General features: G+C 42.7%; 1 protein-coding gene across 1 annotated transcript in view; it reads left to right on the top strand.

Annotated features, from left to right (window-relative positions):
• Positions 1-4,666: 4,666 nt before the first annotated feature.
• The window catches only part of gal3st3 (galactose-3-O-sulfotransferase 3), a 32,135-nt gene continuing 20,345 nt past the window's right edge, over positions 4,667-16,456 (top strand). Inside the window, exon 1 of the mRNA XM_061031087.1 lies at positions 4,667-5,031. The gene's annotated coding sequence lies outside the window, so the exon portion shown is untranslated. The remainder of the gene's footprint in view (positions 5,032-16,456) is intronic.

Below are 16,456 nucleotides of genomic sequence, written 5' to 3'. Positions count from 1 at the left end.
GCCCCTCGTGGAACACTATAAGGTTTTATCTGTACCAAATGAGGCACTACACCTGCCCCCCCTCCCCCCTCCCTCCTCCCCACCTCTTCAACATAAAGCACCGACCAGGAGTCTGAGGTAGTTTCACATTTTAAAACGCACACAGCTCTCGGTTCGTTGACCAAAGAGATCAAACCTTTATTTTTAGACCCTCTGAAACAATCAATTTGAATTACAAAAGAAAGCAAAAGACGGCCGCAGAAGGTGCAAAGTTAATCAAAAAAAGGTTCTGGTCGAATAGCCAAGGAGCTGAAAGACGGAAAAAAATAAGTTTTTTAATAGGATTGAATGTCATTTGTAGGATGTCAGGCCTTTAAAGGGGCAACAAAAAAATGCAGTTTTCTGGTAAATCTAACCCTCCACCAGCCGAATCCTTTCTGCACATGTCTTGGTTATATAATACATAAATATAAATACGGACGTCAGTGTCAAGAGTTTTGGCTTCAATTTTGTACAAGGACAGGAGATGGAGCATGTTGTCATTTCTTATATACATGATAATGATAAGCGCTCACAGGATGCCTCTTGTTCAATCAAATGACTCCATCGCTTACTTTGTCAAGACATACACGAGTATTTGATCTGTGAAAACAGGAAAAAAAACAAAGATTCAATGTTTGATTTCAAGTTAGGCGTATATCCCCCAAAAAGTCCAAATATTTAAAAATGACATTTGACAAAAGTTTCTTTCCTTGAACCCGCCTGCAATGCAGAACAGGCGGTACAAATCAGCGATAGGAAACATATTTAGGATGCACCTCAACCCCCACGCATGCAAACTTTGAATTAACCTGTCCGCGCCTCGCTTTTTCCACAACGTCCCCAACCTCATGACACTGAATTATTCAGCTCCATAGAGGGGGGGGCATGGTGGTGGTGGTGGTGGGGGGGGCCTGTTTGTGCTGTGAGGGACCCCCACAGGGGTCAAAGTAATGTCACAGCCCGGCCGAGCACTCTCCATGTCCGCTGATTGCACCCTGACAGCTCGAATGGAAGATGAAGCCAAGCGTGTCGGGGTTACGGCGTCTGTAGCGGTGGATGAAGGAGCGCCCCCCTCACCCCCCCCCCCCCCCCCCCCCCCCCCCAAGCCTCCTCCCTCGAACAGGGGAGCAAAATGAAAAGACTTTGTCCTGGTTTAACTCCAGAGGACAAATAAGTGACATTCATGTTTTGGAAAAGATGCACGTTTACTTTGATTTTTTTTTTTTTTTAACATGACAGTTGTTAAGGAATTTTTTTAATCCACAAAAAGTCTAAATAAGTTTGGTACGAGGTTACGATGTTGCTTACAATCCAAGCTAATCATAATACATATCTAAAGATAAAGAAAATTATGCAGACTAAAGACAAATATATGTAATGTCTGTGACTAATGTAAATATAGTGCAGGATATGAAGAAACAATGGTCAAGCCATTAATATTTGCCTGTTTGCTTCAATAATAAGAATAGGGAGGAGGTGCAGATCTTTGCACTGATATACTGGTTTACTTTGCAAAGATCTTGTTTTTTTAGAGACGTTGACAGCAAGACAAATACTCCAATTTTCAGAAACATCAATCTTTACTTTTTCCAGTTGAATCAAACTTCATTAACACTTTAAAAAAAGCAGGAAAGGAAACAAAGAAGGCGATCAATAGGGAAACAGCCTCTAAAGCAAATTCTGTCTATTCAGCGTTGCGGTGTCGTGCATTATTGCTGACCCACAAACAGGACCGAAAACTATTAATTATAATGCCAGCAATGTGTTTTAAACTCCACAGCTCATCACAGACAGGATCAATATGTAAGGAAGAGAACGCGTTGCCAAATCAAAGTTCACTGTTCCATCCTGGAATAATGAAACAAACGGTGTATCCTGCTGCAGCGCGGCTTCAAACGCAGGCTCCTTGTTATTCATTCATTATTACAGCCAAGAGTCATGTCATTAATTAAAACCCAAAAACAAACAAAAAAAAGAACAACGAGGACAGTAAGACGAAGAGTAATGTAAGGGAGGGTGGGGTGGAAGTTAGTGGCTGTAGTGTTGAAGGGGTGAGTTTGTAGGGATTTCTTGAAGGAAGTCTCTGATGTTTTTTGGGAGTGAGTTCGAGAGGGTGGGAGCAGCAATGGAGAAGGCCTTGTCCCCCCCAGGCCCGATATTTGTATGTTATTGTATTGTATGGAATTCTATCATATTGTATTGAATCTTATCGATTCATGTCGTATTGTATCATTTAATGTGATATGTATTTTTTTTTTTTTTTACATCAATAGGTCACATTTTATTTTAAAGGTTTATTTTGGGCTTTTTGTGCCTTTAATGGAGAGATATGACAGCGGATAGAGTAGGAAATCAGGGAGAAAGAGAGTAGGGAATGACATGCGGTAAGGGAGCCACGGGCACTTACCACTGCGCCACCAGCGCCCCAGGTCACATTTATTTTAACCTAAAGAAATGTACGGTCGTCAACAAATATACAGAAGTTGTTCTAAAAGTCTTGTGAATTACAAACCCATTGTGAGTAAAAACCAAGACAATAAAACCCATCCATCCATTTTCTTTACCGCTTTTTCCCGGGGTCGCAGGGGGCTGGAGCCGATCCCAGCTGGAGGGGGGGGTACACCCTGATAGAGTGGTAGAGTTGAGCCTTAACCAAATCCATTCCATCCTTAAGAATTGCATTCTCTCAATGGTTTATTGGTTTGATATGAGATTTGTTTGAGGTGATCTCAGGCTGACAGAAACGGCTGATGACAAGTACACTGATTTTCACACACACCCTCCCCCATCTTCCACCCACAAGACCCCTGTAATCACTAAATGCAGCCCTGCCTCTGCATTTATGTATCAAGCCGTTTTCACATATGCACTCCGGATAATATCTAGATAGGCATCCTGGCATTCGGGCATCCCGGGGCCGCAGCCACGGACCCACACTCGGCTCTCATCCCCAGTGTCAAAATCCCGGTCGGACTCGCTTTAATCTCCGCGTTTCAGTAACATTGAAGTTATCCCGTGTCTTTCAACGATACAACTCCCCCTATCTAAACATAACTTTCTGATCCTAGCTGTCTCTCTTACTCTATCCCGTAGGCTAAATGAACAAAGCGCCCCTACAGGCCTTGTTTTCTGGTTGTGTGTGTTTTGACTTAAGTTTAGTTTCTGTACTTGCAGCGCGTTTGATGCTTATGCAGCGCGTTTGTGTCTTTGCAGCGCGTTTGTGTCTTTGCAGCGCGTTTGTGTCTTTGCAGTGCGTTTGTGTCTTTGCAGCGCGTTTGTGTCTTTGCAGCGCGTTTGTTTCTTTTGCAGCGCGTTTGTGTCTTTTGCAGCGCGTTTGTGTCTTTGCAGTGCGTTTGTTTCTTTTGCAGCATGTTTGTGTCTTTGCTGCGCGTTTGTTTCTTTTGCAGCGCGTTTGTGTCTTTGCAGTGCGTTTGTGTCTTTGCAGCGCGTTTGTGTCTTTGCAGCGCGTTTGTTTCTTTTGCAGCGCGTTTGTGTCTTTTGCAGCGCGTTTGTGTCTTTGCAGTGCGTTTGTTTCTTTTGCAGCATGTTTGTGTCTTTGCTGCGCGTTTGTTTCTTTTGCAGCGCGTTTGTGTCTTTGCAGTGCATTTGTGTCTTTGCAGTGCGTTTGTGTCTTTGCAGTGCGTTTGTGTCTTTTGCAGCGCGTTTGTGTCTTTGCAGCGCGTTTGTGTCTTTGCAGCGCGTTTGTTTCTTTTGCAGCGCGTTTGTGTCTTTGCAGCGCGTTTGTTTCTTTTGCAGCGCGTTTGTTTCTTTGCTGCGCGTTTGTTTCTTTTGCAGCGCGTTTGTTTCTTTTGCAGCGCGTTTGTGTCTTTGCAGCGCGTTTGTTTCTTTTGCAGCGCGTTTGTTTCTTTTGCAGCGCGTTTGAGTCTTTGCAGCGCGTTTGTTTCTTTTGCAGCGCGTTTGTTTCTTTTGCAGCGCGTTTGTGTATTTGCAGCGCGTTTGTGTCTTTGCAGCGCGTTTGTTTCTTTTGCAGCGCGTTTGTGTCTTTGCAGCGCGTTTGTGTATTTGCAGCGCGTTTGTGTCTTTGCAGCGCGTTTGTTTCTTTTGCAGCGCGTTTGTTTCTTTTGCAGCGCGTTTGTGTCTTTGCAGCGTGTTTGTTTCTTTTGCAGCGCGTTTGTTTCTTTTGCAGTGCGTTTGTGTCTTTGCAGCACGTTTCAGCCTTTGCATTTGTGGTGGTAGTTTGCATTTGCTTTTGAATGTGCAGCGTTTCTATATATGCTGCGTGTTTTTCTATATGTATGTGGTTTCATCAGTTGCTGAGCGTTTGACCCCTACCGGCCACCGTAGAAAAGGGTTACAGTCTGCTGTCAAGCCCCAGTTCAAAATCAAATGAACTTTATTTGTGTGATTCTTTAGTAAACACAAACACAATTAAAACTGAGGAGACAGGTAGCAAACAATAAAGCACGTGAGCAGCAGGTCCGTTCACCTGAGTTATTAAATGTGGCATTTCAAGGTAAGATCCGGGTATGGATGCCCCCATGCTCGTGGAGATGCTCGTGTGTACCATGCGTAGCCAGCACGCGTCCTCAGCATCATCACAGGCACAGACGCGCGCGCATTGGCTACAGCGACAGAGAGCGAGAGAGAGAGAGCGAGAGAGCGAGAGAGAGAGAGAGCGAGAGAGCGAGAGAGAGAGAGGGAGAGGGAGAGAGGGGGGCAACCGTCTCCCGGTTTTATAGCACGAGGAGTCGCGAGGATCCTCTGACGACAGACAGACAGCAGATCTGCCGCCTCGCCGCCTGCGACACCTGAACGCATCACACGCACAGCAGAAGGAGAGGCAGGTTAGCTGGAGGAAGAGGACCGGAGGCTTTCCTTTAAAAGAAAAAAAAAAAAAAATCTACCAAGAAGAAGAAGAAGAAGACGAGGAGGAGGAGGAGGACAGCGAGGGGCAGGCAGGCAGGCAGCCGGCTGGCCGGGACCACAGAGCCCCTAACCGGAGGAGAAATCATCACCGCCTCGTCACATCACAGCTCGGGGATGACAAAGGTGGGTGACGGACCGGTGTGCGCCTATTGTGTTATAGCAGCAATCTTTGTCCTACATGGCGCCTTTAATCCTCATAGTAGAGAAGAAGTAGATATGACTGGGGTGGGTTTTGGAAAGGAAAACGGGGTCGGTGTGACACTTAGAGAAGCATGTCTTTTGATACGGGGACTATAAAGCACAGGCAGCCACAAAGACAGCCAAGCAGTTTTAATAACAGATAAGGCGGATTGTTATTGATAAATACGGGGACTTTGTGTTTAGGAGGATGTAGAAGTGTGTTGATGGCGGGGCGGAGTGATTTCATCCAGCACGACCCCCCCACCCCCCCTAAAAAAAAAAAAAAAAAAAAAAAAAAAAAATCGAATCTAATCCGGCCCCACATTGGGATGGAGTGAGACCTTTTAAGGAGGTTTTTGTTGTTGTTGTTGTTGTTTATGTCCCGTGACATGCCTCATATGTGTGTGTGTGTGAGAGGGATGAGAGAAGAGACAGAGAGAGAGAGAGAGAGAGAGAGAGAGAGAGAGAGAGAGGGGGGTGGGGGTGTTTATCGTCTCCTTGAGCGCCCGAGGCTTGTCGGGATGATTGATTCCTCCAGTTCAGGCAGATTATGAGAGTGAACACCTACATGCCAAAACCCCGGCAAATTAATTAAATTGCACGCGAAAAGATTAAACCTCGCGAGATTATCAGTGTGGACCCCGTCGTGTAGTGTAGCCTCCAACCCGGTGGAGTTGGATAAAAAAAAAAAAAAAAGGATGCAGGTTTGATTCCTCTCCTGTTAGCCGATTTGAGTTACTGTAGATGTTGGGTAAAAGTTGGATGGAAGTTTTTTTTTCCATCTGATCCTGCTTCATGTTACAGGATCAGATAAGTATTCAGTCAATGCGTAATCCAGGGTTTTTTTTTTTATTGGACCATTAGTGTGTCATTAATTTCTGACCTGGAGGAGCTTTAAAAGTAATGAGATAAACACAGTGTTGATTCAGCTGGCAAAAAAAAAACATGCCAATTTACTGATTGGACAGTTATTGTAAATGTTCAATTGGATCAGGTTGATTTATGGGGTGAGAAAAATGAAGAATGCAGGATGTCTTTACACAGTTTAGGTTGAGGAGGAACTCCCATCCAAAGATCGTCCCAAGGCGGCAAAAAGGAGAGACAGAATGCGTCCTTCTTTCAGCGCAAGACAGACCATGAAAAAATATGTCAAAACTGGATCATAGTGAACTTATATAGGAGTTGGCTCCCTCCGTATTCCATGTCCAAACTAGTAATAAGTTATTAAAAGTGATTCTGAGGCCGTAAATGACTCAAGTAAAGAGACACATGGATTGTTATTCGGTGCTGGGGTCACAAAACTTTGCAGGAAAAGATGACAAAGCAGCAGCACGCTGACTTGTTTCACATGATCACAATCGCATGTTTGGCTGGAGCGATATCTTAGAATAACCTGAAGACAGAAGTCCTTTTCCTCGTCCATTTTTCGGTCTGAAGCTGCAACTCTCCTCTCCTTTCTGTCCGTCTGTCTCGTCCCCTTGTGTGTGTGTGTGTGTGTGTGTGTGTGTGTGTGTGTGTGTGTGTGTGTGTGTGTCCCTCTCCTCCTCCTCTTGTGTCTTCAGTATGTAGGTTAGCAGAAAGTGGAGGGGACGCGACACAGACCTGGAAAAGTTGTATCTTTTCCGCTGGCATGTCCACAAGACCGAGTGATGAATGTTTGCTCTGTGTGGGGAATAGCAAAGCACGGAATAACAATAGAGGGGAAGGAGGGGAGGGTGGAGCAGTAACACACACACACACACACACACACAGACACAGACAGACACAGACACAGACGCACACAATGCCTCTTGAAAAAGTCAATATGATAAAGTACGTTGTGCTGACTAAGATTCACTGCATCGTTGTGTTACAGCTCATCACCAGAGTCTTTTTGGACGCTGGGTGCCCTTTAAAGACCGGCGCTCTGGGGAAAAGGGTTTATTTATACAATCTGAGACTATGATACACAGCTCAGTGGCTGCTGGCTGTACAGTGCTGCTGAAGATGGTAGATTTCAGGCGGCGAGCCAAAAAAGCAGAACTGTTTACGCCTTCCAAGGAAGCAAAATTACTCAGAAATGTTTAGAACTTCCTCTGTTTGTCCAGGGCTCGAGTGGGCTTTCTGCGGATGTTGCCTTCAAACTGATTTCTTCCAGAGACCAGTGTGGTTAATGCCTAAGTACCCTTGAGCAACAGATTATGACTCCTAAATATATATATATATATGAGCTGGCTTCTTCAAATCTAGACAATAGGTTTGCTAAGAAAAACTCAGGTTGCTTGTTAGATATGTGTTGTTTTTTTTTGTTATTAAGCCCTAAGTGCAGTCTGCAAGGTGGGACTGACCTCGTGTAGCCTGAGAGGCGAGACTCAGGGCGAAAAATCACATTTAAAACAAGCAATTACTGGAAAAGTAAGTCGATAAGTTTATACTGAGTGATCATGTATCAAGTAAAATATTCAATATGTTATGAAAATGGGCCAATTTCACAAAGAAACAATGATTTCAATTTTTTGCGTAATTTTTTATGAAAAAGATGGGTTTTTTTGGGGCCTAATTGTTGCAATTTGTTGGCAGTTAACAGATGACAAACAGTTGGGAAAATCTGAATTTACAAGGGTCAAAAGGTCGTCTTCAGTACGCTTATTTTGTCTTCTCTAAAATCAAAATTCAATATACAATAATATGGTGACAAGATCATGTTTGGAGCTTTCCTATACATTCTCAAACTATTATTAAAATTGTTTGATTAATTTTTGATTAGTCAACAAATGAGTGGTTCAATCCTTTGTTCTGCTCTACAGGTCAAGTAAGCGCTTAAAAGAAAACCACGCCAGAGGGTTACATCACTCATTTTACATTGGTATATAATGATAGTTGCTTTTTTTTTTTTTTTACTGCTTGTATATCCTATGTTGTTTGAAATGTCAGGATGATTTTCACAAAAACTGAAAGAATAAAAAAAAACTCACCGTGATCTGTTATTTAACCTTTGCTGAACCTGCCGAGCCAGCTGAGATTAAATTCTTACTCGTGATGACGAGAGATGACAAGAGGCAAAAAAAAAAACAAAAAAAAAAAACGGAGCTCTAAACTGAAAGAAGGAAATCATACTGGGGCATGGACGTAGAGGGTTTTGTTTATCTGAGAAGTGCTGTGTCTGTTTAGGATACAGGATGATGTGACATTTGAGTATGAAGCTGCCAGCATCAGTCTGTCTCCGGCTTGATGTGTGTTAGTGGAGGTCAGGACTTGTGTTTAAGATGGACCGCGAGCTTGAGTGATTAGAGCCCTTATGATTAAAAATTTACAACTCAGCTCGCCGCAAGAGGACTGAGGGAATGTGTGTGTGCGTCTGTGTGTGCTTGCATTTATTTTGTAACATGTGGATGTGAGCCAGAGTGAGATTAACTCTCCATGTCTAACAAACCTCATAGTTTGACCCGGCTAGCCAGCAGACACACACACACACACACACAGATAATACATTCACACACTACCTCTTGATCGCCTGCTGGGTTAATGCAGGCCATGAGCGGCAGAAGCACATAAACACACAAACAAACATTGAACTCAGGCCAACTTTCAGCCACTTTGATGCATTAGTGCAAAGGTGCATTTTCACCTCTTGGTGGTTCGGCAACAAATTGATCTTGATGTTTGTGCGCGCTCATGCGTGCAGAACAACGATAGTTCAGATTAGAGGTGAGATTAGAGGTGATTCATTTATATCAGGAGTTTGCAAAGCTTTGTAAGACACCCCCCCCCCCCCCCCCCCCCCCCCCCCATGCCCTTTCCTGTCGCTTATTATGGAGATTATTTGATCCTCTGAAGAGCTGAAATAAGAGACATCAGCATGTCGTGTTCTTAAGTCTTAACAAGGCTTCAGAAGTGTTGTCAGATGATGAAATATGTATTCTGAATTGCCCTTTATCCCTTGTCAAAAAATCCGAAAGGCTTTTATTGTGTTTGCGTGTCAGCCTCGGTTCCGTCTGTGGCCGATGGTGCCAGATGAAGACAGATGGACGGGGGGTTTTGTCGGGGTCTGGGCCCGGCTCCAGGGAGCTGCCCTTGGTGCGAACGTTTTCATCTACTTGTAGATGTCGGACAGACAGAATCCAGCAGACCCTGGATTAAAATGGTCTGGGCTGGAAGATTATGGGAGCAAAGGCCTGTATCTGGATGTCCCTGCTGTTTGGCATGATAACACAAAATGCATTTTTTATTATTAATACTCAGAGCGTCGCAGTTCAGTTGTCGCTGCTGCGGTCGGTTCATCAGTCAGACTTAAGTCATAGCTAATACGAAATGATTGTACGATTCGATGCAAAACAATATGACACAATGAGTACAATAGGCTTTATTGTCCCCGTAATGAAAATTGAACCAACTTGGATAGTGTAAGCTTGATTAACTTGGTTGATTTAGAGGTTATACGTCGATGATATACTGTTATCTCGCCTGGAAATACAACGCAGTGGACTTCAAGGCAATTCAGCAAATTGAAGTGATAGTGGCTAGAGAACTTACAAAGAATATTTAGAGCTTGTGCAATAATATTCCAAACAAGTATGGACAGAAGTGTTTTATTTTGTTGATTTTGTGGAATATATGGAGCCTGTTGGGACCCATTCTTGGTCAACGTCTTAAAGGACCTTTTTAAGATGGGTCACAACGTTATTGAGACAGATAAATGATGGTCTTCTTCAGTAGCAGATCAACATGTACGCAGGGTTCTCAGAGAGCTTAGCAGACATTTATGAAACGACATCAACAAGGCAAAAGGAAGGAAGATCATCGGTATTACTAAAAGCTATTGAACTGACCTTGTTTTTAGGAAATCACAACGTTGAGCACTTATATATGCCAGTCAACTTACGATTATCCCACTCATTCTGATTGAGATAATCGGATTAAAGTTTTTACATAACTGTTCCTATAATGAGATTATTGCCTGAAATGGGATTAGAGTGAAATATTGGCATGCACACATACCAGATGCCATGATTTTTAAACTGGTTCCAATTCTTTCAACGATTGGATTCTTTTTCTCAGTTTTCCTATCCCAATGTCCCGACTGAATCTGAAGTCAAGTAAGGGCGAGTTCGTGTTGGCCCGTCAATGGTCCTAATCGCAGATCTGGGGGGGAAAAAAAACAGCGTTGTAAGTAAGTCGAGGGGTGGCTCTCTGTGTGGTTCTGTTCCCATGAACCCTGAGGAAACATGAACCCCTCTGAAGAAAGACGGACAAGGTTTATTTTGCTCACACGGCCTGATTAAAGCAAGTACAAGCGCCCAGGAGAACAAATGAGAATTGTCAGCGAGGACACACTGTCTTGGGGGTCGGTAACAACAAACCATTCTATATCTTATCTAACTAGATACCTCAAAATGGATATCACTTTCCAGCACCTGTATCTTGGTCCAAAGCACGACAGGTAACTTTTAGAAAGAAGTCCAGTTTACGATAACGAGCTTTCCAACATCGTCTGGTTTTGATTGTCTGTTTCTTTTCGCCTCCTACGAGTCAGGCTTGGAAAAAAGATGAGTGCCTTCTTTTTTTATTGTACTCCATCGTATTTCCTCGTATTCGATAGCCCACAAGGTGAAAGCTGAGCCACTGGGACGAGGATTAATACAGGACACCTTTCGAAGGTCCAAGTAGAGCTGACGAATGGATTGCCGTTTTTGTTCCGACGCTGCAGTTCCACGATGAATCTGGCATGAACGCAGATACATTTTTTGCATTTCCTTCTTCGGGGTTTAAGACAAATTACTTCTTAGAATTCATTTTAAACTAAATAATAATACTCGGGAATAGTTTGCACAACAAAAGGATTTTACTTCAGATGTTTTCTGTTCATTTTTTCCCAAAGACAAGATTTATTTGTTCCACCTGAATACACAACAGAAGCTTATTTTCAGATACCTGGCTCACTTGTTGTCAAGGACTATGATTAAGGGACAAACACAATAAACTCAGGCCTTTGAATTATTTTTTTCTGTTTCCTTTGATTCATCTCCTTTCATTTCCGTAGTTCCCCACACACGTTTGTCATCCTGAAACAAGACGTTTGGTCTAATAAACAGGAGGATCGTACTTAATGAGTGTGTTGAGCTGCCTAGGCAGGCGAATAAAAGCCTCTGTGAAGTGGTAAAGGTGTTTCCTCTGGAGCCGCACAAACCCAGCCAGTGTTAGAGAAGGGGAGGGGGTTGGACTTGTGTGCGTGTTTGTTTTTCTTTGTGTCCATCTGGCATTTTAACCTGTGAAAGTTTGTCATTGTGAGTTCATGAGGCCTGCTTGGTTGCTGTCTGTGTGAATTGGGCTTTATCTATTCACACCAGTGTCTGTGTTTGAACATGTTTGTGTTTGTGTGTGTATGTGTTTGGCAGGTGGTGGGGGTACCTCCCCTGCAGGTTCAAGTCTGGCCCCTTAATTAATCCCTTTTTTTTTTGGCCAGGGGGTCTCTGTTATCGAGTCATTACAGAGAGCCTGGCTGCGTACTAACAGCACGATCCCAGAGAGCACAGCACAGGTACACAAAGAAAACAAGCACACGCGCGTTGGTAGCTCTGTATTGTGAGGACACACAGATTTCCATGCATTCCCCTGCCCTATAATTATACTTGATAAATAATCCCAGTTTCACAAAACTTCAATCAAGTCGTTTTCTGACTGGTTATGATAACATCGGATTCACCAAGTTCATTTCAAAGATCCAGAAAAATTGCAGTAACCCGATGATTGTAAACTGTGCACTGATTTAGCACCACACTGACTATGCACAGGTTGTAAAAAGGAATAATTTTACGATACAATATGTGACGTTTCTATACATTGTGAACCTCTTCATAAAATTTTGGAGCAAAATGAAACGAATATTTAAATCCAGTATTTCCACTGATCGCTAGTGGCCTGCTCAATACAGGCCTAAACTTAGTTTGACCTAAATTTAATTTAGCCCTGAAACCAAGTTTTAACCAATGAACTGGCTTTTAATTGGAGCTGGCTAAAATGTCCTGGCAATCATAAAAACGACTCCGTAGTCCTCACAAAGATGTAAAAGTAAGAACTCAAAACACACACACATAAAGCAATCATTGCACAGCACTCACAGTAAATACAGGTGTGCAAGCAGGATGGCATACCCAAACAGAAACTGTGCTCACAAATCCCAACACGCTCCTGCCTCCACCTATCCACAAACACAGATTCTTTGAAAAACAAACTCTTCTACTTTTCCTCTTAACACACGGCGGTTTCAGTTCCGCTCGCTGACTGCAAAGGAGTCTGGATGTTTGGTTGAGACGCTCGGGTGGCGTGTGAAATCTGATTACAGTCTTACACAGCTTCCCCTCAGCGGCGGGAGGGCGACCACTATTACTGCCGCATCACTCACCAAGTCTGGAAGCCTTCAACCACATATTCCACTTTCCCTCGTGTGTGTTTCCCTGTCTGCAAAACTGCTCTGCTGTATGGTGCTACAAACTAACCGGCCCATTGGACAGACAGTAGCTGAACGGTAACAAGCCCCGCTGCATATTTGCTCTAGGGTCATCTTGGTGAATGGTCTTAGTCTACCACAAGTTGTTAAGATAAGATGTACTTTATTCATCCCAGCAGGGAAATTTAGGTGTTCCAGCAGCCAGCATACAAACACACAACACATATATACAAACAACACATATATACATACAAACACACAACACATATATACAAACAACACATATATACAAACAACACATATATACATACAAACACACAACACATATATACAAACAACACATATATACATACAAACACACAACACATATATACAAACAACACATATATACATACAAACACACAACACATATATACAAACAACACATATATACATACAAACACACAACACATATATACAAACAACACATATATACATACAAACACACAACACATATATACAAACAACACATATATACATACAAACACACAACACATATATACATACATATCCCACCCATACAAAAAAAACATGAGCCCACAATACAGTTTGATATATGATATATGCAACTCAGGCTAAAGTTTAAAAGATCACTTTTTGGGGTCTGTAGCTCAAAATAAATCAATAAAAGTGTAGTAGAGTAGAGGATGAAGATGCATTTTTGCCATATCTGACAAGTTGTGTTTTACTTACTTAAGTATTTTTAATGTGTTAGAGTCTGCATAAACATTTCTAGTACTTTTAAAGTCCTTGATTTCCCAGTTCTTGTTTGTTGCTGGCAAATTTGTCAGCTAAAATAAACAGCCTACCCTGTCACTCGTTGAATTTATTAGCTGTAGGTAGCCAATTAAGCTTAGTAAGCTAACGTCCAGGCCTTCCTGATCAAGCTAACAACTGGTTTTGCACTGTCAGATATGCAGACTCCAGCTGAGATTCTTTAATATTTCAAGCTAGCAAGTGTGTTACCCTGACATGCTCTTGTTTTCCCGCTCACGTTAGAGCAGATGAACGCTTAATTTGAGTTATTTCTGACACTTTTCTTCGGTCTGGTTTTGATTTGGAGAGGGTAAAAAAAAAAAAAAAAAAAAAGAAGAAGAAGGCGGCATCCCGAGTCTTTATGTGAGGACGACTGCTGTCACTGAAGCCAGATGCGACGCTAATGAAATTCAAAGCCTGCCATGCCAAGTTACAGCCGAACGGTCAGCTAATTTAAGTCGATAATAACCGAAAGGCACGGCACTTGAATATTTGCCAACATTTGTTAACTCACAGTTTTACCAACGTCGTGTGCAGTGTGCTTCTTTGCTCTCAAACGTGAAGGAGAAAGTAGACCATGTGGGCTGACACATTTGTTCGCTCGTTTGTTTATTTTTGTTTTCCGGTCTGGTGCTTCTGACTTGCCTCTGACGTCCTTCTGTCACAGATTTTCTCTCACTTCAACTTCCCCTCTCTGTGATCCTTACACTTATTTTCTACTTGAATTAATTGACAGCATCTAGAGCGTTTTCCTTCAGGCCTTGTCCGCTCTTCATCCAAACCGAACACATCTGCCGACAGATCAAACTATATGTCTGGCTCTGCTCGGGGTTTCTGCCTTGCTGAATGTTGCCAAAGTCTGAGCTCATGATTGAAAGATTGATTGATTTTTATATTTTCATTGCAATCTTAATTTAACTTCATTAATAAATATAATAAGCCCTTGTTTCCTACATGTTAAGGTTTCACAGATACAACGTGGCCGTCCCTCTTCCAACTCTCTCCAGAATAAGAAATACAGCCAGACTTGTTTTCTATCTTGCTCCCCCCTCCCCCCCACCCCCCCCCTTTTTCTGTTTTGGAGCGCCATCCTCGCCTGTCTCTTTGCTCCACACCAAAGTTCCCCCCTCAGGCAGCGTGCCATCTGCTTTTGACATTTTTAGAATGAGCAGAACTTGTGAGAACAGCGTGTTTATTGTTCCATATTCGGTTAATTATTCAGACTCCAGCATCGGCGTTCCGAGCGGTCGGCTACATGAAGGCATGAACCGACGCGAAAGCGGGGACTGAGACTCTGTTGAAAATCTGGAATTTGGAGTCCGTCGCTCTGATTTCATTCCTCTCGAGTGCGGACGTGACAGTCGGAGCTGAGACCAGGATGACAAGTTCCTATTGTCGGTCCAGCAGTCGTCCTTTGACCCTTCTGCTGTGCTGAATGCAAGAGACTCAAGGCCATCACTGCCACATGGGTGTGAGCTATATTATAGTCGTATTGCACATCATATTCAGAGCGGTGGACTCTTATTAGAGTGGCTGCTGGCCAATAGAGGGAACATAAAGTCTTCAAAGCTTAATTTAGAGTCAGTGTTATAGCATGAAATGAAGAGACAATTTGATTCTTTTTTTATTCTCACTCTCCAAATGGGTACCATCCAAATCACGTAGGCCTGATGCACTTCAGGTAGTAAGGGGGGGGGGGGGGGGGGGGGGTAATTGCTATCATGGGTACCACCTACTGTAGCTCAAAAGAAGAAGCAGGAGTGGGGCACTCTTTTATTTTTCTATTGCGGATGAAACATGATAGCCTTTACGTTGGCCAGATGTGCAAGAAAAATGGATAAAGTGACCACTAGGGCGCCTTTTAAGTGGCAAAAATTTTGATTTGAAAATAGTGTTGGAGTGACCTTTTGGAAATCCTTCAAGTTGAGAAAATGTGATAAAGGATAGAAGACCCTCTAATGTGTCTTTTCCATTGGAGGAAGTGTAATAAATGACCTTAAGGTTGCTCTTTTAGTCATGAAAACCCTGAAAGATGCTTTCTGTGGTGCTGCTCTAATGGTGAAATTATGACAAATTGTGCATCCAGGGAAAAAAAATATAACTTTTTGCCTCCTATTTTGCCTTTCCAGTGGAGGAGCTGTGATAAATAGCCTCTTGGGTACCCATCTAAGGGATAAAAAAATACATGAAAGGTGCTGTCTAGTGTAGCATTGTAGTGGAGAAAAACATGACAAAGTGCACCATGGTTTGCCCTTCTAGTGGAGAAATCTACTGCCCTGTCACGACATCACAAGATCAAGGCTGCCCCTAAATCTGAAAATCTTTTTTGTCCCTGGATATTTTCACTCTCATGACAAAGTTTATGATACTTTTGGTTTTACCATTTTTTTTTTTTTTTTTTTACCAAAAACTAAAAACTTTGCTCGAAAAAACAAACTACGTAAGTCCTAACAATTCAAATTAAACTCAAATTGCCTTCAAGTTCCTGTTACTGTTCGTCTCCAATAAATATTCACAGTCAGTTCTGAGGTAAACTCAGGTCTAATCAGAACTTGACGTTCCCTCGGCCTATTTCGCTCTGTAATTACTCCGCAAGTTATTCTGAAACACAGACCACAATATTACGGCTTATTTGCTTTTTAATTTCCCAATTATCACCGCAGACTCAACCAGAATTAACTTGGGAACTCTCCTCTATCAGTATGATAAATGGGTGATTTGCCTGCTCCAGGAATAATCAACAAACTAGACACCCAATTAAGCCCATTTGACCCATTCATAATTGGATATGAACGGTGGACCCGGCCTTCTCTATCGCCATCTAATTGCTTGCAGGGATTTCCTCCATCATAGCCGTGTTATATTGACCCAGTAACTATTGATCTTGTTTGAATAGGGGCTTATCAGCTCATTAGTCTTTGTTGTGTTTGTAAATGCAACAACGTGGGTGTAAAACCGACTGGGGTTAGGGTTCAGAGTCAGGGGTAATGGCATTTGATTTTGTGATCAGATATTGAGTGTTGTTTCCCCGATGGTTGCAATATTCTTTTTACTTGTTTTGCAATGTGGTCAATACTGTTTTCTACAACAACGAAAACATTTTGACATACTAATCAAACCTCCTGAGTCTAGCACTGTTGGTTCCTG

Source organism: Labrus mixtus, chromosome 23 (genome assembly GCF_963584025.1).
Source record: "Labrus mixtus chromosome 23, fLabMix1.1, whole genome shotgun sequence".
NCBI lineage: Eukaryota > Metazoa > Chordata > Actinopteri > Labriformes > Labridae > Labrus > Labrus mixtus.
This window is presented reverse-complemented; position numbering and strand designations above follow the sequence as displayed.